Source organism: Sinocyclocheilus grahami, unplaced genomic scaffold (assembly GCF_001515645.1).
Source record: "Sinocyclocheilus grahami isolate Dianchi unplaced genomic scaffold, SAMN03320097.WGS_v1.1 scaffold122.1, whole genome shotgun sequence".
Lineage (NCBI taxonomy): Eukaryota > Metazoa > Chordata > Actinopteri > Cypriniformes > Cyprinidae > Sinocyclocheilus > Sinocyclocheilus grahami.
The window spans coordinates 2,159,800-2,180,761 of NW_015505301.1; the positions used below are offsets into that span (position 1 = coordinate 2,159,800).

Consider the following 20,962-nt stretch of genomic DNA (forward strand, 5'->3'; position numbering starts at 1 on the left):
AACTTAAGGAAATAACATTCCCAATACTAGATGAGCCATAAGCAGCAAGCATATTTCAAGAACAATCGGATGGCCTAAACCACAACTTAAACATTAGCTTCTTGCTGTTGCAAGTTTAACTAAGTACCAGCACTTGCAGTAACAACCAATAGCTTACAGCAACAAGCAAGTCTAGCGACAAACATGATACTAAACACTAGATAAGCCCTAACAAGCAAGCAAAATCCCAATACCCTAATAGCTTTAAAGCAAAATATCTTCTGAAATAGCATAGACTGAGGCAGCATGCCCTTTAAGAAGAGAAGCAGTGAAGGGGTGCTCTTCTTTAATATGCAGCTGAGAAGAGCAGCATGCCCCTTTAATGCAGTACAGCATATGGTCAATACCCGAAGTTTAGGCAACAGCATGTTGCCATATCCTGATAACCGTTAGCATTAAAAACACCTTTAGTAGCAAAATCTACATACTGCAAGTTAAGTATCAAGCACATTACCGATACACTGTATAGCTTTAAGCAACAGCATATCACAGACTTAAACACAGCTTGATGGAATTAATCATACACAGGATGTGTTTAATGAAACAGCATCCTCAATACTAGATGAGCCTTAAGCAGCAAGCCTGCTTCATATCAGACAGTCTTAAACAGATTTAAAAACAAGTCTCAGCTGTGGTAAGTTTAAACGGTAACGTTAATGTTACCAGTGTGTCAAAGTACAACCAATAAGCCTAAGCTACGGCGTGCCTAGCAAACCAACATGTTACTGAACAACTAGCCTTAAACAACGAGCAATATTTGACAATAGCATATTTGCCAACATAGCGTTAAGCAATGAGAATGAAATAAGAATTACTCAGCGTGTGCACATATTCAAGCGGATCAGAAATTATGAATCTATTGAGAAAGTATTGAGTGGCAGTCCAGCAGGGGAAGCATACACACTGCAGAAATACTTCGAATGACTGTCATTGATATTACATTCTTATATGTATAGAAGCCATTAGGAGCGATAAACGCGTGCTTCTGACCGCACACTCACACAGCTAATGAAACATCAATCTTAGAAATAAACAACCGTAACATTGAGGTTATGCCGCTGAATACAGCGAGCCCCAGTTGAAACGCATACACGAGAATGTGTGTTTCATTTAAACTTGTTCTCATGGCCTTAACTATCGCGTGTCCTCAGAGCGATTACATGCTCTAGACTACGTGTTGCTCCAGCTGTATGAACACAGATGCGTAAATGCTGCTGCAAATATGCTTTTTTCAATTAGCAGACCAGGTAATATACACAGCGATATGGATTAAAACAGCATTCACTTATCTTAGATGTGGATTTCAGATGTTCTGAAACACGCTGCAACAGTTTGATTTGCGAGCAGCCATGCTTAATTGCTGAATAATACTGAATACAGCTTATATAGGAATGCCACGATAGGTGTCGTATCCCTATAGGTAGATGTGATCAGCTGAGAATCAGCTGATGCAAGCTTGACTCACGTGACCTGCCAGAACTAACGCTAAAGCTTAATTGATGGGGGTATAGTTGGAATTACAGCTGAAGGAGTTGTTTCAGACTCATTTCCTGTGCTTCCTTATTTACTATCCTACCAAAACTTCCATACTCCCAACAATTTTCCAGTACCTTTTTAACATCCTTTTACATTGATTCGTTATCTGACTACAAGACTTGAAATTGGCCTCCAGTTCAGGTCATGGAGCTCTCTGCTAAGGAGCTGATTATTTGAATCAGATGTGTTGAATTAAGGAGACATACAAAACATGAAGTGGATCCCCAAGATCAGGATCATGAATCAGAGAGATCAATATTACTCAATGTATCAAACTTTCTGAGGGGTAAACTATAGTATAGGCCTATTATCTATCCATGTATCATCCATTTATCCACCCACCCAGCTCCATCTATCTATCTATCTATCTATCTATCTATCTATCTATCTATCTATCTATCTATCTATCTATCTATCTATCTATCTATCTATTTCAGGGGTTCCCAACCCTGGTCCTGGAGGCACCCCAACACTGCACATTTTGCATGTCTCCTTAATTAAACACACCTGATTCAGATCATCAGCTCATTATTAGAGACTCCAACACCTGAAATTGGTGCGTCAGAGAAAGGAGACATGCAACATGTGCAGTGTTGGGGTGCCTCCAGGACCAGGGTTGGGAACCACTGATCTATCTATCCAATACAGGGAGGGATAAGCAACTCTGATCCTGGAGGGTTTAGCTCCATCCTTAATCAAACCCACCTGAAAAATCCACCCAAACTTTACAGGGTTGCCTGAAAATTACAAGCGGGTGTGTTAGGGATGGAACTAAACTCTGTAGTGACATCTGTCTATATGTGATTACTATCTGAGTGCGGGACCCATCGAAGCTCCGCTGTAGTTTGATACAGTAATCCATTCCGTAGTTTATAGCTGTCCAGCTCTTTTCTCAGCGCAGCTGATGCTGCAGCAGCATTACTGTGTGTGTGCAGACGGAGAAACGCGCAAGGTAGTGAGAGGACTCGGCAGTAGGGGGACCTCCTATCCACCGCAACCGGCGCTTTAATTCCATTCACCACTGCGAGACCCCATCAGAGTCCACCGCTGAGATCCACGCAACCTGCACCGTTACGGATTTAATGTTTTTAACAGGCTGTTTTCCCGAAAGTACTGTGTTTATCTGCGCCGTGAAACTCTCGAGGTAAGGAGCGTGCACATAATTGACAGCTTAGTTTCATGCAATTGTTGGAAGCTGTGTGTGCGTTGCTTGGCTCGCGCACAGGTTTGGACGCAGGCTACTGCAAGGATGATTTCCAGTACGAAAATTAAAGCATATGTCGGTGGTGTCATTATGTGTTATTGTCTCATCTCTCACTGTTTTTATCTGGTGGGAAGCGGTTTAATTCTCCACATGTCACTGCAATCGATCCTACGGCTGCGGGGAATTTGGACCCTACTCAAGTGACCATAAGGAGCGTCAGTGAACTGTTGAGTTAGACGTAGAACGAGAGAACCTTATGGGTGTAATGTGTTACACAGATTGACTTCAAAGTGACATACGTCTAGGCTTTTGGAGATTGAAGCTATAGGGACGTGGAAATGGAGAAGTTATTACGCACGCATTAAATGCATGTGCACAGGCAAAACGCGTCATAATAAATAAATCGTTCTGTTTCTATAACATTAACTGTATCGGACTCAATATCGGCAATTATGACGTCATGTAGTGTTGCGTTCTAGTGCGTAACTGCATGGCAGCCGCGCGGAAAGGTTTGCGGGAAGTACATAGAACTGCTTGTGTTCTGTAATTCTTTCGTTTTATATTGACACATCTTCGAGTAACACTCACTGTAAAACAATGTTTGTAACTATAGGAAAATTAATAGATAAAAATCCTATAGTTAAAACCTGTTTACCATATCCTACGATTAAAAAAAATGTATGTATAGATGTATAACAATGTATGAAATTTTTCCTGTATTTTTAAAAAAATATATATATAGTGTATGATTGACCTTTTATAATTTAAGATAACATTTGTATTCAACAAGACAATGTATTAACGAGACAATATGCATACTTTTTTGAGGCAAAATATTCTTGAAATTAGGTTTGTATTAATAAAAGGAGCTGTAAAACTGTAAAAAGTACAGTACTATGAACTCCATGTGACCAAAAATCTAAAATTCTCATGAATATATATATATAGATGTATACATACATGCATGCATACACACACACAGTATGTGTCAAGCCGCACACTCTGGAAATGTGTGGATTTTTAAGTAGGCTACTGTAGGGAGGCCAACCAGTTGGAGTGGAAAAAGGAAATGACGTGCTGTACAAAAAGTTGATGCAAAATCCAAAAATGGTGTTTTATTGGAAGGTGCTAAAATATTTACAGTGCAGGAGAAAACATACATTTTTATGTTTAAGATTTCATTGGCTTCATTTCCTGTTACTATGTGTATCCAGTATGGATGGTTCTTTAAGAAATTTTATACAGTAGATTCTATTTTGAATTGGAAGTAAAAAAATGAAGTAAATGAAAAAAATACATGGCAGGTTGACACAAAAACGTTTAATTGTTTCCAGCAACAATATTTTTTTTAATGTCCAAACCCTAAACATAAGACTCACACAAACCATTTTGCATTTTTATATTTTTAGTAAGACATTTAGTCTAGGTCATTTTCCTAATGGAGACTGTTGGCTGTTCCCTTACGTTAGGTTCCCATTTACACTCAACAGTCATTTTATTCAAATCATAGAGCTGTGTGTGTATTTGTGTACGAGACAGAGATTCTTCTACCACCTCAGACCACACTGCTGCATATTCTTCATTATTAGGCTGCTTGCATATCTGTAGCTGCCAGGCTGACCGTCACACTCTTTCTCCTCATCACTTCATCTGTCAGCCAAAACACATTGAAGCATTAATCAAATATTTCCACTCTCATTCAGTATGAGTGGTAATTGGTGGCCAGTTCAGCTCTTATAGAACACTCTAGGACTTATACTTCATACCGAAAAATGCTTAAATAGCATTTAAGCACCCCATGAATGGCCATCTGCACATCTTGAGTAAATTAATCTATTTTTTTTTTCTTTCATAAATGTACATGTGGGGGGTTGTGTGTTTATTATGTGTACACACACACACACACGTGCACACTTATGCATGCCACACACAGCGCTTCTGGGCTCTATGCTGCAGGGGATTCAAATGGACCAAAGATGTTCTCTGAGAACTAAAGATGTTTCATATTTAAAATCTTTTAAGAGCTGTGCACCTCTATTTCTTATCTATCTATCTGAGAGTTCAGCTGGTTGCCTGCAGGCATGGTCATCAATAATTAAGGTTTTTCTGATTGGTGCATCTCTGTGGCACATGGCAGTAATGAGACTCTCTGAATAATAAACCAAACTTGCAAGAGGTTGTACCTTTTGTACATTTTCAAATTAGTGTGTCAACATCTTTGTGTAACAGAAAACGAGAGTAGCAAATAATTTCTATAATAACTACACCCAAAATAGTTTAGAAAACCTGACAGGAGTGTTAAATGAAAATGAAATATCTATTATCAACATCATACATTGTATTTTATTTGCAGAACTTTGTGTTAATGTCAAAAAGACCGCTTTCAAGGATGCTGCCTTGCATTGAAGAAAAAGTTGGTGTAGGATTGACTTTGAAACAATTTTCCCTCCAAAATTGCTAGTACATTTAACAAATAATTACAAAGAAATGGTCACATTGAATTAAACATGAAAAATTAGAGTGACTGAAATAGTAATTTCTTAAAGTAAAACATACTCCTGTAATCTTTATTTGCAACTTTGAAAAATCATATTTTTACAGTGTAGTATTGAATAAACGTAACTGTGTGTGTAGTCCTGTGCCTTGTGATTGTTCTTCATCTTCACAGAGCCTGCGGCTACACTGATAGCCTTTACTATACTTCAGTTTCTGTGTAGCCCCTGCCTTAGGGCAGATCTCATACAAGCTCCTTTACGCTGTAGTGTGCACTTCAAATCAGATGTCAAGCCCTTTATCAGAAGTGTGTACTTCATGCCTATGGGGTGCTAAATTCATGCACTAATCATCATTTTCAGCACAGTATCAAATCAGAAGTGTAGAGCCCTTTATCACAGCTGAGAAATACAATTCAGTCATGTAGGGCCCTGCAGCTGAGCTCCGGAGCCATGATGACACTGGCAGCCGGGAACCTCTCTCAGCCTTCCCAGATCTGTTTTTCCTTCAGTGTTCTCTTCCGCTGCCCAAGGGAGGCCATCTGAGCAGCCATCAGTCTCTTATTTCAGAATGATGGAGGAGAATTTGGAAAAGGTGGAATAAAGGACAAGTGAGGCTTTGAATGCTAAGGCCAAGAACTCAGTGATGGGAATTCGAATCACCCATTTGAGACTTTTATTAGACAGGACAGTGAAAGGTGATGGAAAATGATGTAGGAGAAAGAGGAGGAACTAAATCAGTATGTATGGGATGCAGAAGCATTCGTATTGAGGGGTGGTCAGGGGTTCCAGAACCCCATAAGAACCAAAAAATTTAATTTGGGAGACCTAGTTTTTGTTTTGTTTAATTGATAGAAGAAAAAATGCACTGACATGACACCTGTAATTAGTGAAACTTTTAACCAGTGTTTAAAAGGTGTTTTTCAATGGAAATGTTTAAACATGCTTAAGTGCTGAGCAGGAAGAAATGGGACAGTGTGGATCTTCATCTTCAAATGATAAAAGTAACATTACAAATATTTGTTCATATGACCTGCTGATTTAATGTTACAACAATATTTTTTAATATTTCTATGTATTTTTTAAATTTAGTATTTTCTACATTTTTTGCAACTGTGTAAATATTTAATTATAAAAAATATTAGGTTACATTTTATTTTAAGATGTCCTTGTTGCAGTTAAGTACTGAGTCATATTAATTAACTACATGTACTTACTATATGGTTAGGGTTAGGATTAGGTTTTGGCTAAGGTATACTTACATGTAATTATGCATTATTTATTGTTATTGTAATAGTAGGTACATGTAACATTTATAACAAGAACACCTTACAATAACATACTACCAAATGTTAAAATAATAATAAAAAAAACAATGTTTGTATAACCAAGTATTTTTAAATAGCTAAAACCTTATTTTAAAAGTTGAATGTCTTTTAACTTAACATGGCACCTTAAAAGCATCCACTGCAATTTTATGTTTACATAAAACAATGAAAACAATGCAATGTGAAGCGAACGGAAATTAGGTTTTGGTAACACTTTAGATTAGGGAAAACTAGGACTAATTTGACACCCCTGACATAAAAGCATACTAGCAAGAATATTATGTACAATAAAAGTGAAAGACATAACACAACAAGAACATATTTGATGTTTAACATGCAGCTATATGCTATAAACCAAGCAACTGACAAAACGACATTGCTAAACTTAAATAAACATAGAATAGTTTTTGTTGGAGATGTGGCCTGGATAGTATAACACATGTGGTGATGTGAGCGACCCACATACATTTGTTGGGACATTTAAATGTCAGAGAGCAGTGAAGCGTATATTTGCAATGGCAAATGACATGATTATCTTTTACTTTTGCAGTCTATTAATTGTCTGTATTGTCATTATGTTGAACAAGGCTAATGTTAATTGCTGAGCTTTTGAACATTGTGTCTAGAACATAAAAGCGTGTTTGTGTGTGTTTTATTAATCTTCAACTGTCAGCATCACTGAGCATACACTGCATCCTTTAAGCAAGCCAGTGGTTATATTTATGATGTGTGTGTAGAGCGTAGTGTGTAAGGGAATGTAAACAGACAGTAATAACTTGGAGAAGACAGACATGCACTGCCATCAGTTCACTTCAGTGGACTCACTGGGTGCTAATGAATGTGATTTTACACACAGACACGTGACTACAATGCAGACTTCTTTGAAATTCTCTGGCATGACTCGGCACTGTCAGCCTCACAGCCCTGATCTGTCACTATCGTAACACATATACAATCAAACACAGCAAGAGAGAGTGAGAGAGTGACTTTGAAAATAATAAAATGACAAGGAAGGATGTAAAGTTTACAAGTTAAAAATGAGAAGGAAAGATAAAGACAGAAAAAGAAAGGCATGATTATTTACTTAAAGGGGTCATATGACGTTGCTAAAAAGAACATTATTTGGTGTAATGCAATGTGTTTATGCTGTTTAAGGTTTAAAAAACACATTATTTTCCACATAATGTACATTATTATTTCTCCTCTATGCCCCGCCTTTCTGAAACGCGTCAGTTTTTACAAAGCTCATCGTTCTAAAAAAGCGAGGTGTGCTCTGATCGGCCAGCTATCCAGTGCTTTGTGATTGGCCGAATGCCTCAAGTGTTTGACGGAAATGTTACACCCCTTAGCATACTGTGATGCCGTCTCCCAGCAGGATGAGACAAAACCAATAAAACCCATTACAAATGAGGCATTTGTTGCATCCAGTGGGGACATAATTACTGATTATAATGACTTATACTGTCTTTTTACGCATTGCATCGCGTAAAAAGGGGTCATATGATGTTGACCCCTTTAAAGGGGTCATATGATGTTGCTAAAAAGAACATAATTTTTTGGTATTTGGTGTAATGAAATGTGTATGTGGTTTAAGGTTAAAAAAACACATTTTTCACATACAGTACATTATTGTTTCTCCTCTATGCCCCGCCTTTCTGAAACGCGTCGATTTTTACAAAGCTCATCTGAAAAAAAGCTTTTCATCTCATCTGAAAAGCGAGGTGTGCTGTGATTGGCCAGCTATCCAGTGTGTTGTGATTGGCCGAATACCTCAAGTGTGTGACGGAAATGTTATGCCCCTACCATACTGTGATGATGCGCTGTCAGTCCGGAGCAACGATTCAAAAACATGAAAACCCATTATAAACGAGGCATTCGGTGCATCCAGTGGGGACATAATTATGGATTATAATGACTTATACTGTCTTTTTACGCGTTGCGTTGCATCGCGCCGTGTAAACATAAAACCATGTCTGCATTTGTGATCGGAGAAATGACAAACAACAAGCCCTACTCAACACTGCCCAAAACTTGCGTTTGAATCATCAGTGGCAAATTCTTTAAATATAAAAAACGTACTTGCAGTCTGTGAGTCAGAACAGCCGGCATTATAGTCTACTCTCCCAGGATCAGGAAACGTCCTCCATAAAATGTGCTGCACACATCTGAATATTTGGGTTGAAGTGTTCTGGAACAGTGTTGTAAATACAACTTAACCACTGATTTCTAGTCGTGTCCTCTTTTGGAAGACCAAACAAAGTAGTTTCGCTTTCACAATGAAACACAGCGTCACACACGGCGGCCTAGAGTGAGCAGCGGCCGGAGGGCTAGAGTGAGTACAGGCCGGTGGGCTTGAGAACAGTGCGGCCGGCGGATTCGACGAAGGAGCGGCTGGTGGGCTTGCGGCTCAGCTCCAGGCATGACGAAGCAATATCATCCTCTTTTGGAAGGCCAAACAAAGTAGTTTTGATTTCACAACGAATCACACAGCGCCTTCACGACATGGCGGCGGCAACAATACAACAGCGAGAATAAAAGTTACGCCTTCTTTCTTTGCGTCAACATTTGGGCAGCGTTATGCAAATCTTCCCACATCGTGACGTAGACATGTGGGGGCATGTTAGCATGAGCCGTTTTAGGTAGGCGTGGCTGACTCTTAACTTTGAAAAAGAATATCTCTTTGGATTTAAAGGAATAGATAATAGAAAGTTCATAGGAATTGAAAAGTTTACGCATGCTCATGTCTATTCCATGAAATGACAAAGCACAGGGAGTTGTTAAGTGCTATAAAAGGAGTCCATACGACTTAAATACTTTGACATACAACAAATATTTTGAAATCGTTCTTTTGAAGTCATACCGTACAAAGCTTTGTTTGAGGAATAAAGTTAAAGTCATTAATTCTTAATAAAACATAAAAATCTTTACATTTGCATGCACGTGTTAGATCTTCAGCAGCAGTGTGCAAAAGAAACCACATTTTACTTGAGTTTTGAATCTGATTTTGCTGTCTGAATTAAATGTGATGAGATGGGGAAAAAAATACAATGTACTGTAGAATAATGGCAAGACACCATATATTGAGTTGGCCTTGTGGGCTGCATGCAAAAACATACATACTGCATGACCAGTGTTGTCTGATTCACAAAGAAATAATTCTTATGAGCAGGTTGTTTTAGTTAATGGAAGATATAAAGATATAACAAAATACTCTTATACGCCAGTTCTTTCTAATAGTTCAAAAAGACTCACAAACCTGTAAATTAGAGTCAGTCTAGATGCATCCTTCATTGAATGAACATCAATATCATTACTTAGGCCTACTGTTTGAGTTTGCATGTTAGGGCCATTTTTTTTAGTTGACAAGTCATTTATTTAAGCCATTAATCTTTAATATAGCCTATTGTGCACTCAAACACACACACACACACACACACACACACATACATAAAAGCACCCACAAAAGTATGACCATGAGTGTGTCAGAAAACCAGGCATCTCCCATACAAAAAGGCAGTATTATTCAATAAGAGGAAAGAAGGAAGTGACAGCATATTAAAGATGACATACAGATGCTGATAAGCTGAAAATATATTTCAGTCCAACTGAACAGTCAGCAGTGTCTGCTTGCCTTAGCTCAACTCTTGTGTGTGTATGAGAGAGAGAGAGAGAGACAGTATTGTCAAGTTGTGCATTGATGTTCATTTGCATCTTTAAAAAGTGGTGCCGCTCTGTTGCTTTGTGGGTTGATGTCCCACTAATTCCCAGAATCTCTTGAGGTATTTTCTCTGTAAGTGGGGAAAGTACAGTTCATGTGAGATTTATGAAAAAGGAACATTGCAAAATTGATGAAGTGGAGGGGCTCTTCCCTGACTTGTTCTTCTGTAGCCCTGGTAGAACCGCAGGCACTTAATGCATTTAACTCTTAGAGAGGAACATGACAACAGGTTGCGTGTTACGTGTGAAGCAGGACAGAAACAAAGGATACAGCTCAAAAGCAATGTATTTTAAATCTGACATAACTCTTGTTAAGCTCTCCTGCATTGACCTTTTTAAGTAAGGGATAATGTTCATCCAGCCGGATGTTATCTCAGAATAAACCCTGACAGGGTGATCAGAATCCCGACGTGAAGCGGAATCCCGCTTATTACACGGCTACTTGCCACATAAGTAAATAATTAGACGCGAAATATAGATTTGAGTTGAAATATTTAAATGCAAAGCTTCCATGAAGACAGCAGTTGCGAGCAAGCGGCAAATTCAAACTAGACGGACATTTAAGGGAAACGGTGCAGTCAAACCACTTATTACACAACATTTCACCACAAAAATAATTAAGGCAATAAAAGAATTAAGACGAAAATGTTTTAAACCCTTACCAGATTGTTAGTTCTCTTATAATCCATTACAGCGTACAAAACAATCGTAGCAAAATGGCAGCAGGTGCGTTTGTATGAAACGAGAGATACCAGGATGACATAATTAAATAATTGTACACCATTTTGAATCGCGTTTTAATCAGGGCGAGGGATAGCATACCTCGGAATGTAGCGACTGACCAATCAGAATCAAGTAATAAGAATTATTATATGAGGAAATGTTCTTAAATGTTTTTAAAGAAACCCGAAATTTATTGGAGGTGTGTAGAAAAAGTACCTGGGGCCAGATTCAAGAACTTTCTCCCCATTTTTTCTATAATTTAACAATAAATTTAAGAATATTTTGTATTCCCAAAAACGTATCGAGAACTGAAGTTTTTCCAGGAATTGCACTTTAGAATGTTCTTACAAATTTTGAATTTGAAAATAAGAACTCAGAATAAGAATGTCTTAACTTGTTCCCTAAGATTTTCATGAATCTGGCCCCTCCACAACTTAATTGCAAAAAGCTTTCAGTCAAGGACTTTCTGCAGGCCTTAGAAAAATCTTAAAGAAAACTTCAGAAGAAATCCTCACACTCTAACTTGCAAAAACTTTATTACAAAACAGCTTAAAAACACCCTTAGGAAGGTCCTTGATCGAAGTGATCTTGTAAGTTTTTGCAAGCTACAAAAGACTGTGGGGCTTTTTTCCTGCAGTTTTCTTGTGTGAGGGAAAACATGTTTTATATTTTCATTAAATGTAAAGAAAGACAGCTGTAAATTCATTTAAATGCATGTTTGCTGGAAAATCGTGCCATTTGGTGCAGAACATCAAAGATTTGTTTTTAATTCTGGATACATTCCCAATAAGGCAAAATATGGAGGCAGTCTTTTTTTTGAAGTGTTCCAGTGTGTACCACCTAGCAACAACCTAACATGGCTTGATGAGGTCTGTGTCGTCTCACTTTCCTGACATCCTATGTTTTGTGTTGTGATATTTGTGGAGTACTCATTTCCACACACACACACACACACACGTAGACAGGGGCATAGATTACACGGGGGACGTGTCCCCCCCCCCACTTTTAATATCACGTAAATTCGTCCCCCGCACTTTTTCGGGCAAGTGTGTTCGCATAGAGGTTTTCAAGAGCCTGTGTGAATAAATATAGATTTAAATTCAAAGAGACAGGATAGTCTGTGCATGATCTGATATTTTATTCGGACCCAGAATAATGCGAGATGAACATCGCGGAGCGCTAAACACTCCGTGCAGTGTATGTTTCATTCATACTCGAAGCCGGAGGCCGCTCTCGCGCAGAAAGTCGTATGAGGAAATGGACAAAAGCGTCCAGCTATTGCTGTATGAAAACAGTTGTTTTCACAGAAAAACAGAAACGTTTGGAAACATGAAGACATTAAACATACGATTGCGACAATATATGGTTTATTTGTGTTTGTCAAGTCATCTCCAGGTAATAAATACAGTATATGAACAATGCAGTGCTAACTGACATAGACAATATATGGTTTATTTGTGTTTGTCAAGTCATCTCCAGGTAATAAATACAGTATATGAACAATGCAGTGCTAATTGACATAGCATTTATTAGTTTAGAATTTTATATTTACAGTATAGAAACTATTCTGCCTTATTATGTGATAAAAAAGTGTTTGTAGTGTATAAACAAATCATTATTATTGGTTATTGTCCAGCAGTTATCTGATTTGTAAGTCAATTAAAAGCTAGAAATTAGAGAACAATTAAAGTTGCCTATACACTACCAGTCAAAAGTTTTTGAACAGTAAAATTGTTCATGTTTTTTAAAGAAGTCTCTTCTGTTCTCTAAGCCTGCATTTATTTGATCCGAAGTACAGCAAAACAGTACAATTTTGAAATATTTTTACTATAGGCTATTTACAATAACTGTTTTCTATTTGAATATATTAAAAAATTTAATTTATTGTGATTTCAAAGCTAAATATTTAGCATAATTACTCCTGTCACAAAAACACACACTCCTAAAGCACAGAGATTTGTGTAAGCAGTTGTGAGCAAGGATAATCTGCACTAGACAAGCTGTAAGAGGAGGGGAAGTTGCAGTGTGTATGTGACAGATCTGTCCCAGCTTAACACACACACACACACACACACACACATTTGTTTTTGTGAATTGTGGGGACATTCCATAGGCGTAATGGTTTTTATTCTGTACAAACTGTATTTTCTAATCCCTACACCAACCCTACACCTAACCCTAACCCTTACAGGAAACTTTCTGCATTTTTACTTTCTCAAAAAAAAAAACTCATCCTGTATGATTTATAAGCGTTTTGAAAAATGGGGACATGGGGTAATGTCCTGAAAAGATATCTTCTCCTTGTAATACCTATGTCATACCCATGTCATTATACAAATTTGTGTCCTCATATGTCACAAAAACGCGCACACACACAATTTACATTCACTGTAAATAATTACATGCTGATCAGGACAGATCAAAATATATGATATGGTATGGGTATACAAAAATGCTTGACCTGGCAAACTCTGCTAATAATGAAAACATGTACCTGTTGTGTTTTTGCATGCGGGTTTAATAATATGTTGTAACCAGAGGTTATCTAGATGGATAAAAGCAACATGGCTTGTGTTTTAGTGTGGTTACTCAGCTGTAAAACACAGATACTTTGTACCTGATACTGATAAGAGGTTTACCTCATGCTGTGATGTTTATAAGGACCCTGTCTCCCCCTGCTCTACCTTTCCATCCTGTTCTCGATCCTTTATTTTTCTCAGAATTCCCTTGAGAAGAAACAAAATTGACTTCATACCTTGTTACTGATAGACTTGGCCTGTTGGTCAGAGAGAAATAGAGTGAAAGAGGGACAGTGAAGAAAGAAAGAGACGAAGAGAGAAAGACAGTAAGCAGAGAGCAGACTTAAATGCATAGCTTACCCAAAAAGGAAAAATCTGTTATTATTTATTCTCTGTCATGTACTGAGAATCCTGTATGACTTTCTTCTCTGAAAGAGAGTTATTTATATAGTGTATAAATGGGTACATGTAAAGCTATTTATAGTTTTTCTCTTAAAAGAGACTTCATTCTGTTTTAGTCTGCTTTTGTATGACTTTTTATATTAAATATATAGTGTATATTGGATGATATTGAATATTTAATTGTTCATGCTCATTTCTCCTTGTACATTTTTACATGTACTGTAGATTACCATTGCTGTCATCTATTCTTTTAAAAAACTAAAAATTAGATAACACTGTTAACACTGTGTAGTTGAATCTTTAGCAAAAGTGAATGAATATCAATGTTTCATACTGTACCTTGTAATGCTGTGATGGGCAAATTCTATCATTTAAAATAATTGATTTCCGTTTTTAGAGTTTTTTTATTTAAACAAAATGATGAAGAATTGATTGGTTATTGAATATAAAAATAATGATTGACTTATCAGTGTCAGCCAGAAATCAAATTGTGCATTCCTATATTTTATAGTCCTCATCCACTTTCATTATATAGAAAAGGGCAGCATGGACATTCTGCTAAATCTTCTAAAGAGAAAATCTTACAGGGTTGGAACGACACAAGGGTTATTAACTGACAACAGAATTTTGGATGAACTATTCCTTTTAGACTTGAATGTGTACAGTAACTATACAGTATAGTAGTATACAGTATTACCCATCATCACTCAACATCTGTAGGGCTTTGTGTTTTTGTGGTTGCAGGCATTCAGAACCAGTTTGATTTACAATCCCACACAGATGAAGCTCTAATGCCGCCATTCATTCTCTAGCGGTGGATAGCAGGACAAGCGGTGTTTAGAACCGATATTTTAAAAGGTCTATCCATCCGTCTGACACAGACAATGAATATAAATGTTAAACATTTCTGTTACTCACGCCACAGTCAGAGTAAAGTGAAGAGAGAGTGCCGGTTATAGACTGCATTTGTTTAAGAAGCATTTCATGTGGATGGAATAGCGTGCAATAAAAATGTTAAGGAGGGGTGGATGAGAAGTGCTGATGTAGATGTATACTTGTGGCTCTCTGACATGCTGGGGTCGTAAGAGTCTGACAAATTTAATTTCACAGACTGCAGAACACATAAATGTGCATGCGTGCACACACATAGAGGCACACAAACTGTAAGCATACTGACATTTACATGGACTGTTCTAGCATGAGTAGTCCCAGCATCCCCATGAAACCAACTATCTCTAGCATTACCAGGGAAAGATAGAGAACAGCAGCTATATTAACTATAAGAACCTGTATGAACGGGCTCTTTTGGATTTATAATGAGTCATCCTTACAAAAAAATGACTGTGGTGGTAACAGTACGATGATGGTATCAGTTTGTAAAAACTGTAAAAAAATATTTTGTATATGCTCCAATGTACTTCAAAGAAGTCTGTGCTGTTCTTATTTTCATAAAAATCACAGTATTGCATTTTTGTCAGTGCTGTGTTAAAGGGGCCATGAAATGCAGTTTCAGTTTTTAATATCATGTTTGTTTCTCAAGGTTACTTTATGAAGTTTTTTGCACAAATAAAGGTCCAATATTTGTGAAAATTATGATTTTCCATTCTCATTTTCACTCTCTGTGAAAAATTGGCTCAACTTCATTGGGTGTTTATATATGAAGAGTTCATTTGCAAAAACAGATTACTAAATTTTTTTTCAGAAATCACGTTTTTTTAAATTGCGCATTCCAAGTAATATCAATCAAACTGCAGTTGGGTTGTTTTAAATAAGTAATAATAACTTAAACAAATACAGGTAATTTACAAAATTCAAGTTAATTGAAAGCATGTTTTTTTTTTTTACATAATAAAAGTTAGTTTTTTTTCAAAAGCAGATAACTCCAACAGTCGTTTTTTTGGCAAAAGCAGATAACTCCACATTTCATGTTTTAGAGTAAAAAAAAAAACAAAACACTTGTTTAAATCTTTGTAATCTCCTCAGATGACAACGTAGATGCCTGACAAACGTTGTTGTTGTGATCATAAACTGTATGGATGTGATTACACGCAATACACGGAGCTTTTCCCTCACCATTGTAATGCGCTGCTTTTGCAAGGTTCGGTGAAAACGTTTCAGCTTTTATTTTATTTTTTCACCCTGAAGAAGATATCACAAGTTCATCAAGTTCGTCGAAATTATCCATCCTCGATCACTTTTAGTCAGCTTTCACAAAACTCCTCTCAGCTAGCACGTCTTAAAGTGAAAGTAGCCTTGTCACCTGACCTGAATACAGCGCGCTGATTCGCTAAAATGGACTTATCGGCTTCTGTTAAAAAACAACAAGGGCGCTTGTCGGCTTCAAAACGTGAACTCGCGATGCCTTGAAAGTGGACAAAACCGGCTTTTTTGACAAAACGTGTTGACAAATGAACTCTTTATATATATGATGCTAAAAAAAATCAGCTTTGAAATCACAGAAATAAATAAAATTTTAAAATATAGCCTATTCAAATAGAAAACAGTTATTTTAAATAGTAAAAATATTGAAAAATGTTACTGTTTTTGCTGTACTTTGGATCAAATAAATGCAGGCTTGCTGACTAGAAGAGACTCCTTCCCGAGTCACATTAAAGATTCGTTCAAAATGAACGAATCGTTCAAGAACGACCCAACACTAATATCAATCCACTTCAGCTATGTGTCTGCATCAGGTCAGTAAGTAGTTGGCATGTCCGTTTTTTTCTATGTGGAGTAGTGGATCAAATGAACAAAGTAGACTATACATTAAATCCTGTGCTCACATTAATAGCCTTTACATGGTTCTGTTCTGCTTGTTTTGTTTATTCGGAGAATAGACATATGATCTTCTTTCCTCACCCGAATTGTTTAACAACTTGTAACATTCTAAATCAACATTTGGAGGTGATAAATACTAAGGCAATTATAGGCTACAGCATTGTATGCGTGTAACATTACTTCGAGCCTGTCAATCAACATTAGCGCGCCACCCACAGGATAACGCCAAAATTTTGTCCCCATGTGTTCAGAGATTAGAATATAAAGCTTACAAAATGTTTTTCATATATTAGTGCTACGACCCAGAATCTGCCCCACCTAAATTTACGGACAGGACCGCAGAATTTATGGTCTGTTTTCAGCATTGATAAAAAAAAAATTCTCAAGCAGCAAATCAGCATCTTAGAGTGATTTCTGAAGGATCATGTGATGCTGAAGACTGCGTGACGGCTGCTGAAAATTCAAGTTTGCAATCACAGGAATACATTACATTTTAAAATAAAGCCTATTAAAATGGAAAACAGTTTTGCACTAATATTTCATTATATTAGTGTTTGAATGTATTTTCGATCAAATAAATGCAGCCTTGGCGAGCATAAGAGGCTTATTTGAAAGAGTTTTTCAAAATCTCCCCCACCACAAAATTTTAAAATGGTAATGTACAAAAGAAGACCAATCACAATTCATTATGCAAATATTATTCTGACATCATTGTACTGAGTACATTTTTCTTTTCTACTGCACTTGCCGGCATTGACCTAGTCTGACTCATGAACGTCCCGCTCTCTCTGACTTTCTCTGGCTCTATTATTACAAAGCAATGTGTTAATTCAAAAACAGGGCATTAGGGACCCATCAGTCCGTGTCTATGAGTGCCTGTGTGCCAACGTGATGTAAGAGGTCAAATTTCAGAGCCTTATTGAACAGCACTCTGGGGGAAACGGCACAAACTAGAAAATGATTGGGAAGCTGGATGAAGATGAATGATTAGAAGCGCGTGAAACAGATGGAAGGAGACGACGCAGAGAAATAGAGAGAGATTGAAATGGCACTCAGGTGAAAAAGGTTTATAGAGGTTTGAAAGTTTAATGTGAATGCCTGTCATGTCCTTTTCCCTGATTGTCATCTCTCCCGTCCTTCTCAAGTGTTCTAGTTTCTCTACTTCCTATGAAAAAGGAAGTTATTTATTGTGCTTTTGTGTGCATTTCATCATGGGTCTCTGTGTCTTATAATAAGGTGGTAACAGATTTAGCCAATCAGCAGACTGTGTTATATCTACGACAGCCAGCGCACAGGGGGGACTTAAGTCTGACAGATGGCTGTGTTGTGTGTGTGTGTGCATGTTCACACTTTGCATGTGTCGCGGGATGAAAGTCGCAGCTTTATTTGTGTATGCGAGCATATTTTTATTTGTTTGTATTTACACATGCGTATGTGTTTACACTGTGTCTTCCTGTCTTAAGTATACAGCGGATGTGAGTGTAAGTGTGTGCATGTCTTGCGTGTGTGTGTTGGCTCAAGATTCAGAAATGCCAGGAGGCCCGAGTGTAAAGGCTATATCACAGTATGTTTTTCAGAGCAGCCGTTGACCACCCTGCACTCCACACATCCCAGCAGGTCAGTGCCTCTGCCCTCTGCACATACCAGCCAGTCAACAGACCCCTCGATGGCAAATATACGATGAAATGAAGTCTGAAAATGAAGTCACTCTGGACTACAACACAGCTGTGACCATTTGTGAGTCATAGAGTAAAAGGCCGTTTTCACAAGATGCGTTCGTTGTGTAATCATTTATCTATGTAAGCATGCACTAGATGGACTTCTTGGAATGTTGAGATTTATTTAGTTCAAGATGCCATGTCAAGTTTTCAAGCTTTATACAATATGTGGATTTGTTCAAAATAGCTTCACCGTAATAAACAGGAAAATAACAGAATCAGTGATGTAAACTTCTTCAAATATAAGATCGAAATTGAAATTCTGCTGCAGAGAATCTGAATCTCTTTGATTCAGTTCAATAACTGTGTATCTATAAACAGCTCTACAGAAGGCATATGTTGTTATTCAGCTCACTTTAGTAACAGTGTTGTTGCAAAGTTCATCAATTATAAAACAAATTTAATTCAGCTATAAAGCAGCTCTACCAAAGAATAGTGTCATTATTCAGCTCAATTTAGTTCACATTTTGTTGCCATCCAAAGGTGTCAGTGCAGTCAAACTGATAATATTACTGAATATCACGTTTTTTAAACCCCAACTAAGCTAGCCAATGGGGACAGCGGCAAGGAACCCAAACTCCATCAGGTGACAAACCAGTTAATCTTTTGAAAATGTGGTTCAACTCTGTATATAAAGCCTGTTTTGTCATGTTAACAATAATTATACATTTTACCTGTGTAAAGGCCAACAACATCAACACGAATGTTCAGACTGACAGACTGAAAGAAAATGCAATTAGATTTGCATAACAATATTCATCTTGGTGTGATCAGGCCTTTAAACTGGTCACTATGATGTTAGTGTTTGTGGTTACTTGCCCGTTGTGATTTTAGTATTTTGCTTTGCAGTTGCTAAGATGTTCTAGTTCTAGGTATTTTGAGTGGTTTTATCATGTTGCTATATGGTTGCTAGGGTATGTTGGGTGGTTGCTAGGTCATTGCCATTGCTAGGTTGTTCTGGTCGGTTATTGGCTCAAAAGTGTCCATCCCTGAGTCTCTTGATATCCCCCCTTCAATGTCAGTCTGTGGGATTTTATATTTATAGCCAAATATTTATTTCACTACAAAAAGAACACAAAGTGCTGCTCAGGGACATCCAGGAACACTTTTGAGTGATCTGTTTTTTTTTTTAACTAAAATGAGTCAGACTTCTACTTATCTATGTTTAGGGAGCTGCTTCACTGTTGAACTGTTTATTATTATTATTATTTATTTATTATTTTATAATGAGGCAGATAAAAGAGGGGAGCTGGAAATTACTGGGGAAAGTAATTGAGTATTTTTTATTTTTTTTACTAAGATTCGTTTCTACGTTTTCAAGAAAATCTGGTACATGAATTATAATCTGCTGCTAGGCGGAGCCTGTGTAAGGCTGGGGAAGGTTTAGCCTTTCCCTGGCACCAGCAAGTTGGGGCAAAAATGCCCCAGTACAAACAAATTAAATCTATTACGAATGTTGCTAACAAAATGAAAAAAATTATAGAAAGTGTCGATTGCGGCATTAAATTAAGATCTGCTCATGTTGCACCGTATTTCATTTTTGCTGTTTTTACAGTGTTGCGCATTATAACCAATCACACACGATTCCGTTGAGCTTAGGAATGTAAAGGCCAATCAGAGGCGTTCAGATGAGTAATCGCTGAAACTCATCAGTTTTGAGTGCGCGCGCATTCGCTGACTGCGCAGATGTACAATGCAAGTAAGAGATTAATTTCACAGTGTATACAGCTTGTAGCGGATCAGCTCATGGGGAAATATGAATAATTAACCATAACGTGATTATAACGATAGTTTTTCTTTTTTGAGAGTGCTTAAGCTCGCGATAGATCAAAGTAAGTGGTAATGTCACTTTCTGTATAATAATTTATTCGCTGTTTGAATAACCTTGGAAAGGAAGCGTTTTATAATGACCAATTTCTAATGTTTTTTATTAAGTTGCAATCACGTTAAATACAAATTCAGTCCCATTAAACATATTTTATTAGCCAACATGACACCCATGTCTGGTTCTTGCCTAAAAAGACGGGTTTATGATGTTTGTAGTTAATATATTTGGCTGCTTTTAGCCTTACCCTGGAGTTGGTCCACCCTCCGCCTATGGCTGCTTGTTTGCTGTTATGTGTCAGCCATGTTTGTCTTTAACTCAGCATACACAAACACACACTCACTCCCGCCAGATGACATTTCCCTTCTACAGATCTGTCTCTGACACACTGACATGGATAACTAATAACGCATAATCCCCTGGACACCAACTCCTAACGTCACTGATCAAATGAGCTGCTAAAGAGTGAAATTAAATTTCCAAACATTAGGAGAAATGAAATCATCAACAGTTGGCATTAATTTGTGCGTTATCCAATCTGTCCTTTGTTTAATACGGGCATGTGGATTACCATTTTCTATTTTGTTTGTTTTTAAAAGAGAATTTATCAATATTATTGTACATATTTTAAGAAAATAATATTGTATCATGGAAAGTAAATATATATATATATATATATAT

General features: G+C 37.2%; 1 protein-coding gene across 2 annotated transcripts in view; it reads left to right on the plus strand.

Annotated features, from left to right (window-relative positions):
• The first annotated feature begins 2,502 nt into the window (after positions 1 to 2,502).
• The window catches only part of LOC107589943 (disks large-associated protein 1-like), a 134,209-nt gene continuing 115,749 nt past the window's right edge, over positions 2,503 to 20,962 (plus strand). For both annotated transcript variants that reach the window (XM_016278522.1, XM_016278523.1), the window contains exon 1: positions 2,503 to 2,719. The gene's annotated coding sequence lies outside the window, so the exon portion shown is untranslated. The remainder of the gene's footprint in view (positions 2,720 to 20,962) is intronic.